Genomic DNA, 6,143 nt, shown 5'->3' on the forward strand with positions numbered 1-6,143 from the left:
AAAAGTTCGCAAACGTCTTTTTTACAATTGGAATGAGGTCGAGGTTCGGTCTATTTGACGCTGCTGTTCCTAGTTTTGATTTACAAATAACACACGTTAAAATACAAAATGAAAAGCTTTAGAAGTTTTAGAAGGTTGATCAGGAGATCAACCTTCTAAAACTTATTCAAAGTTTTTTATTTTATTTTCACAAGGTGTTAGATCTCCAAATGCATCTTTGTGCCTAATAAATTACTACACTCCATTAAGTCAGTAGTTTTTGCCAATACTGTCTCAAAGGTGAAACAGACATAAGTAATGTAATGGTTCAGTTCTATAAAAAATAGTACCGTCACCACAACAGTCTTACCAGTTTTAATCCAATAAAATCATGGCTTAACTTTCCAACGCTCCATTTTATTATTTCCACAATAAAATAACCGGTGCATTTCCTCTTGAACACATAAGTACCTATAACAGCTTCTTTCTTACGGTTTAAATCCATTGTCGGCAGAGGTAAGGGCGATTTAAGTTTTCAGAGCACAAAAGAACAAACCACTAAGTCCTAAAGTAAAAGAGAAATCTGTTAGTGAAGAGATATTAGCTTCAGTTTTAATTTAAAAGTTTTATTTTCAAAGGACGCGTTTTAAATTAATCTTTCAGAAATACGAGTACGAACTCAACGTTATTAGTAACTATCTAAATATGTGTGTATTGAGTTACTCGGACTATAAATGGCGAACTTTCAGTCAATATTTGTATTCGTATACAATTTTCAATGAATTCAAATAGTAAGCAAGTAAGTATATTCGTATTTCAGAAGATTTTATGTAACATTTTCTTTAACTATAAATGGAAAAACTTCTTGTTCATGTTTTTTACAATTTACTAATTTAGCTTGGGTTTTGTTAAAATTACAATAAAACGTTTATCCTATTCTACTTTTGTCCCTTTTGTTAATTTAACAAACGAATTTCTCTTTATGTCAACAATTGTTTTTCTTTAGTGATCCGAAGAAAGTTTTTCCACCATCACAGACCGAACCGACCGAAATAAATTGTTGTATTGTTGAGGTAGGTCTATGGTAGGCTTATGCCATGGAATGCTCGTTTCTCGACTAGGTACCACTGAGCAATTTCATTAGGTATACGTTATTTCATGATTGCCTCCATTGTAACCGTATCGTTTCATCAAAACTAGACCACAGACCACACTTATGGCACTTTAAAAAATATCCAGTTGAATTTGCAACAAATTATCCACTATAATCCGACATGAAACGCACACGTATGAACTTTAAATAAATCCAATTTGAAACACGATCCCACGCATACAAACGTGCTATTTTATAAACGCAATAAATAAATAGAGTAGATAGAGGGTTTTCGGGCTCAAAGCCCAGGCCTATCGTGCGAATCTATTATTCATTGTTCTGCGAACGAATAAGTTCCCCGCCTCACCTCGTGGGATATTCTGGGTCTCATTAGTATAGAGTCCAGTTGATTTCCAATAGTCCAGCGCATCGCATAATATTCAAATCGATCTCAATTTACATATTTTCACAGCTGTTCTCAAGATTCTGAAATATATGCGCTACGTTTTCCATTTAAGTTGAACTTTCAGTTACGTGTACAGTCGGTTTAGATGGAAAAGTCATTTTCACTTTTAGTTTATTGCATAAAAATCTAAATGTGAAGATATTTTTCTGTATCAAACTGTACGTACGCTTTTAGTGTAACTTGGCCGACTTGCGAACTTTTCTGTAAACATGAGAAAATAATAATAGCATGCAACTGTGACTCGTAGCACTAGTTACCTTCGTAGCTGAGAGAATACGTAAAAGAGAAATGTCGTAGTTTTGCGACTACGCCGTAACTTCTTTAAACATTTTTGAGGTTATTACGTATTCGTTGAAAATAATGACATACCAGATGCGGTTACTTTTATGTGTACTCGTATAATATGTATACGACGATATCACCCGAAAAGATAGACAGAAGTGAAGCAAATATACGTTTATAAATTTATTTTAAAATAAATTAAAAAACGTTGCTATCTTTCTGAATTAATGAAAAACGCTAAACAATAAAAATTCGTATGAAACAAAAACTGTACCTATGCATTTTCCGAACAAAAACGTTTATTAAAAACAGCTTTTGTATAATTACAGGTAAAAATATAGTCGGTTTTCCCACTACATTCATAAACGCTTTGTATGAAGTGGCCTGGAAATTGTGTAGGTGCAAAAGCCAGCACGAAACAAAGCTATTTGGTGCACACAATGACTATTTTATATAGCAATCTGCTGATCGACACTGATAGCTGGTGCATTCGTTATTACTTCAACGACTGCGAAGTATCTTAAACGATTTTTCATTACTAATCAATTCTAAACTGTTTTAAATATTTATTGCAAAAAATTTGCACCCGTAATCTAATGAATTGCGTCCAATGACCTTGTGTAGACTTCAAATAAAACATTGTATAAAGGTAATCGATTTTCACCAGCCATATCAACTGAATATTAACATGTATCGCACATTCAATACACATTGAAATAAATGCACGTTGGATTGTTAACGAAATTGATTTAATTAATACATTTTATTAAAATTCAAAACAGCCAACAATATTTACATATTGTTAAAGTTACAACCCACCCACAGTTTTCAATTCTGAACGCCATGAAAGGCCTCATTTCTGCAATTCACCGTAAAACCTACACTACACACGTCGGTCCCGTTTGATCGTTTTCCTCAAAACGCGTTCTCATTAGTTCCGGCTCACAATCGACTTAGCGCATGAATCGTGGAGCCCTTGTACAGACAACCCAGCTCGATAGACGAAACTTTACTAAAAGTAGTTCAATTTAAAACTATTAACTGTGAACCTATAAAATAATGCCAGCTTTTGCCCACGGCTTCGTGTTTTACTAGTTTTTCTATCTGTCACAGAAAGATACCTATGTGGAATACTGTAGCTTTCTACTAGTGAAAAAGTTTTCAAAATCAGCTTAGTGGTTCCAGTGATTAGCTTCTACAAAAAAAGATCACATTGTACCTCCTTAATTTATGTACCTAATAAAGATACATTTTTCACGAATATCAAAAGATTAGAGTCACTTAAGGGTTGTTATGGATATGTCACAATAAGATTTTCATTTTATAGCGTAGATGTTGTCATAATAATATCTAATACTAATAATATCTAATGGTATGCTCTGTGCGCAATGAAGATAACTTATTTACTTACCTATATTGAGACTGCCTGCAGCCTCGCAAATGTAATACTACTTATTCGTTCGTGAAAACCAAGTCAATTATCGATTCTTAGAACCTGTATACATAGTCAATAAATTCCGGGAAAATCTAGCTAATACCAATCAGAAACAGCACGAGTACTTAGGTATCCTGTTCTATGTAATAGGCAGTTAAATCCACTAACTAACCGTCGAGATAACGAACATTTCTAATCCTAGAATAGTCTTCTAGTTAAAAATAACATGCTAATTGGTCTGCAAAACCTTCACGAGTGGGACACAATAGCGTCTAGACGCATTCACAGCTTCGCTCACGCACTGCGTGCAATGCGGAGTGGAACTCACGTGCGTTCGACTTTTATCCCGTTGTCTTTATCCCTCGCGAGTGGAGTGGAACACACTCGTCACGCATCTTTATGTGTTCCGTCTGACGCTTTTTATGACGTCTGTATCAAAAACACTGTAGAGGAGTGTTCTTGAAACTTTGGAGACTAAAGGAATAAGAAACTCTGAAACAAGATTTTTTGCTCGATGGATTTCCGTAGCTAAGTAGATCCGAGCAAGCGAAAGATCTTAGCTTCATATGTGGGATATGCTAAGGCAATCTTTTCATAGAAAAACCTGTTTTAGATATTGTTATGATTTCAATCAATACTATGAGTAGGTAGGTAATCAGTTTGTCGATAATGGCGCATTTTGATGAGCATCCGCTGAAAACCAACATCGGGACATCCTTCCTGTTTGGCACTAAATTAAACACGATAGTTAGTAAGGTCGATGAAAATTAGTTAAATTTTGCAGTAGGTAATAAATAACCTCGTGCATATTCTATTTAACAAACACTCGGATATTTGGGATAAGAAATAATTGCTATCGTAGATACTTATGTTCCACATAGCACAAGTAATTTGGGTTTTTTTTTTTAATATTTTGTTTGTGTTTTGTAGTTCAAAACATACGTTGACAAGAACTAAGTCCAGTTTGTGTTAGATTAGTTCACACTATACAAGTTTCTCCTACGCGTCTAATCTTGAATTTTCTTAACATTTCCCGAACTTGCCAAGCCTGGAAGATGGATTCATTATTGATTTTTTCTCCGAGCTTTTAGGATTCATTTGTACGGCTGAGGTTTAAGAGATTCATGTTGAATATTTGAAAGGACTCTCAGCGATATTCGGAAATCCCATACCAGTAGGCATTATGAAATTATAATAACGTTTACCTCTGGAACTGATTCAGTTATGTAACTGGTGTCGTAATGTAATTATTTTGGTGCATAATTCATTGGTTTGCTCTGAGAGTTTTGTAACAGTTTAGTTTTATCGATTTCTTCAGAACAGTCCTGGTTGTCAGTTTAGGAACCCACAGGTCCTCAATAAAACCCTAATACTTTTTTTTATTTTTACTAACCAGAGTTTTTTTATATATTTGCATCTGAAAAATAACTACACCAAAAGACATGAACTTGTTAACGTAACAACCAAAAAATTCAGCTACACCTACTCGTATACACAATAAAACAGAAAATGTAGCACAAGAGATGAACTTTATCTTGTATTGCTACACACGAGTGCTCCCGGTGAAAGACAACCTTTACAATTTTTCCTATTTTAAACAGGATAAGATTTAGATTACATTATAGGTTCTTTCTTATTCATATACATATTTGTTTGACTAAACGAACCTATGATTTTTTAAGGAATACCGATTACAAATAAAATCTTAAATTATACGTAAGAAACAGCCATAAATACTCAAATTAATTTCAAGCCAAATTAAGATATGGTCTAAAAAATGAATGAGATATATGTGATGTAATTACTGAAGAATATATGTATTTCTGTTTCAGGAATCAAAGCCAACGAAATTTAAAAAGAACACTTTTAATGTCGGCAACAAAGATCAAATTCTGAGAAGTCCTACCTGTGTAAGTACGTTGATATAATGTCAAACCTTCGGAAAACTAAGGACTCTTATATCGTAAGTAGGTCTGCAATATCATGTTTTTTACTTTGGTAACATTTTTATTACAATCACCTTCATTATTCTCAACCTTTTATTGAATACCATTATTGTGAAGCGTGCCAGTATTACCGATCTAAATTATTCATAATATTTGTATTTGCTTTACACGTCTAACTCAAATACGCATAATTTCCTTTCATAAAATCATCCCTTCCGTCCTGTATAATATATTACTACCTACTTTGTAGTTGTAGGTAAGTATGTAATAAGAAGTGAGGTGTGTTTGCTTAGGATGGAAACCCAACATGTGTTTGAAACAGGAAGGTTACCTGGTAACATGTATATGCCAACAGGATTCCAAGTGAATGCGTTTGTAAATTCAACTGTTCCTCCATCAAAATGAATACAATAACCAGATTTTGTTGATCACATGAAGAATAATGATACCATTCATTATTTTAACCGCGCGAATGAGGAAAATCCGACCATAACAAAGCAACAGAGTCGGTTAGCATTTCAAAACATTGTAGTAAATTTCTTGCTCGTCACGACTTAATACAAACGTGGGACGCCTTAATACATCAAAAACTTTGTAAACAATAAGGAACAGAATAAAAAGCATTGCAGCAAAGACAAAGATACGACCCTCCGCAAATGGCAAAAGTCCGTAAATGCTCACATAAGTATTAAGTAAATTATGGAGCCGCCTAATTTAATTATGTGAAATGGGACCGTGGGTTTTATGTGAGTTCAAGAACTACGTAATAAAATCACATGCTTTGTTGATCTTGTACAAAGTAAAGAATGGTATTTCCTTACATTTTATTAGAGGGACGAATGTTTTAAAAATGAAGGACTTTGGTAACGTAGCTCTACCTGAAAGGTGAGTTGAAGTGTCGATCGTGCCGCCCTCGGCATTGGTCCGTCCGTGGCCCGTGCG

Source organism: Ostrinia nubilalis, chromosome 9 (assembly GCF_963855985.1).
Source record: "Ostrinia nubilalis chromosome 9, ilOstNubi1.1, whole genome shotgun sequence".
Lineage (NCBI taxonomy): Eukaryota > Metazoa > Arthropoda > Insecta > Lepidoptera > Crambidae > Ostrinia > Ostrinia nubilalis.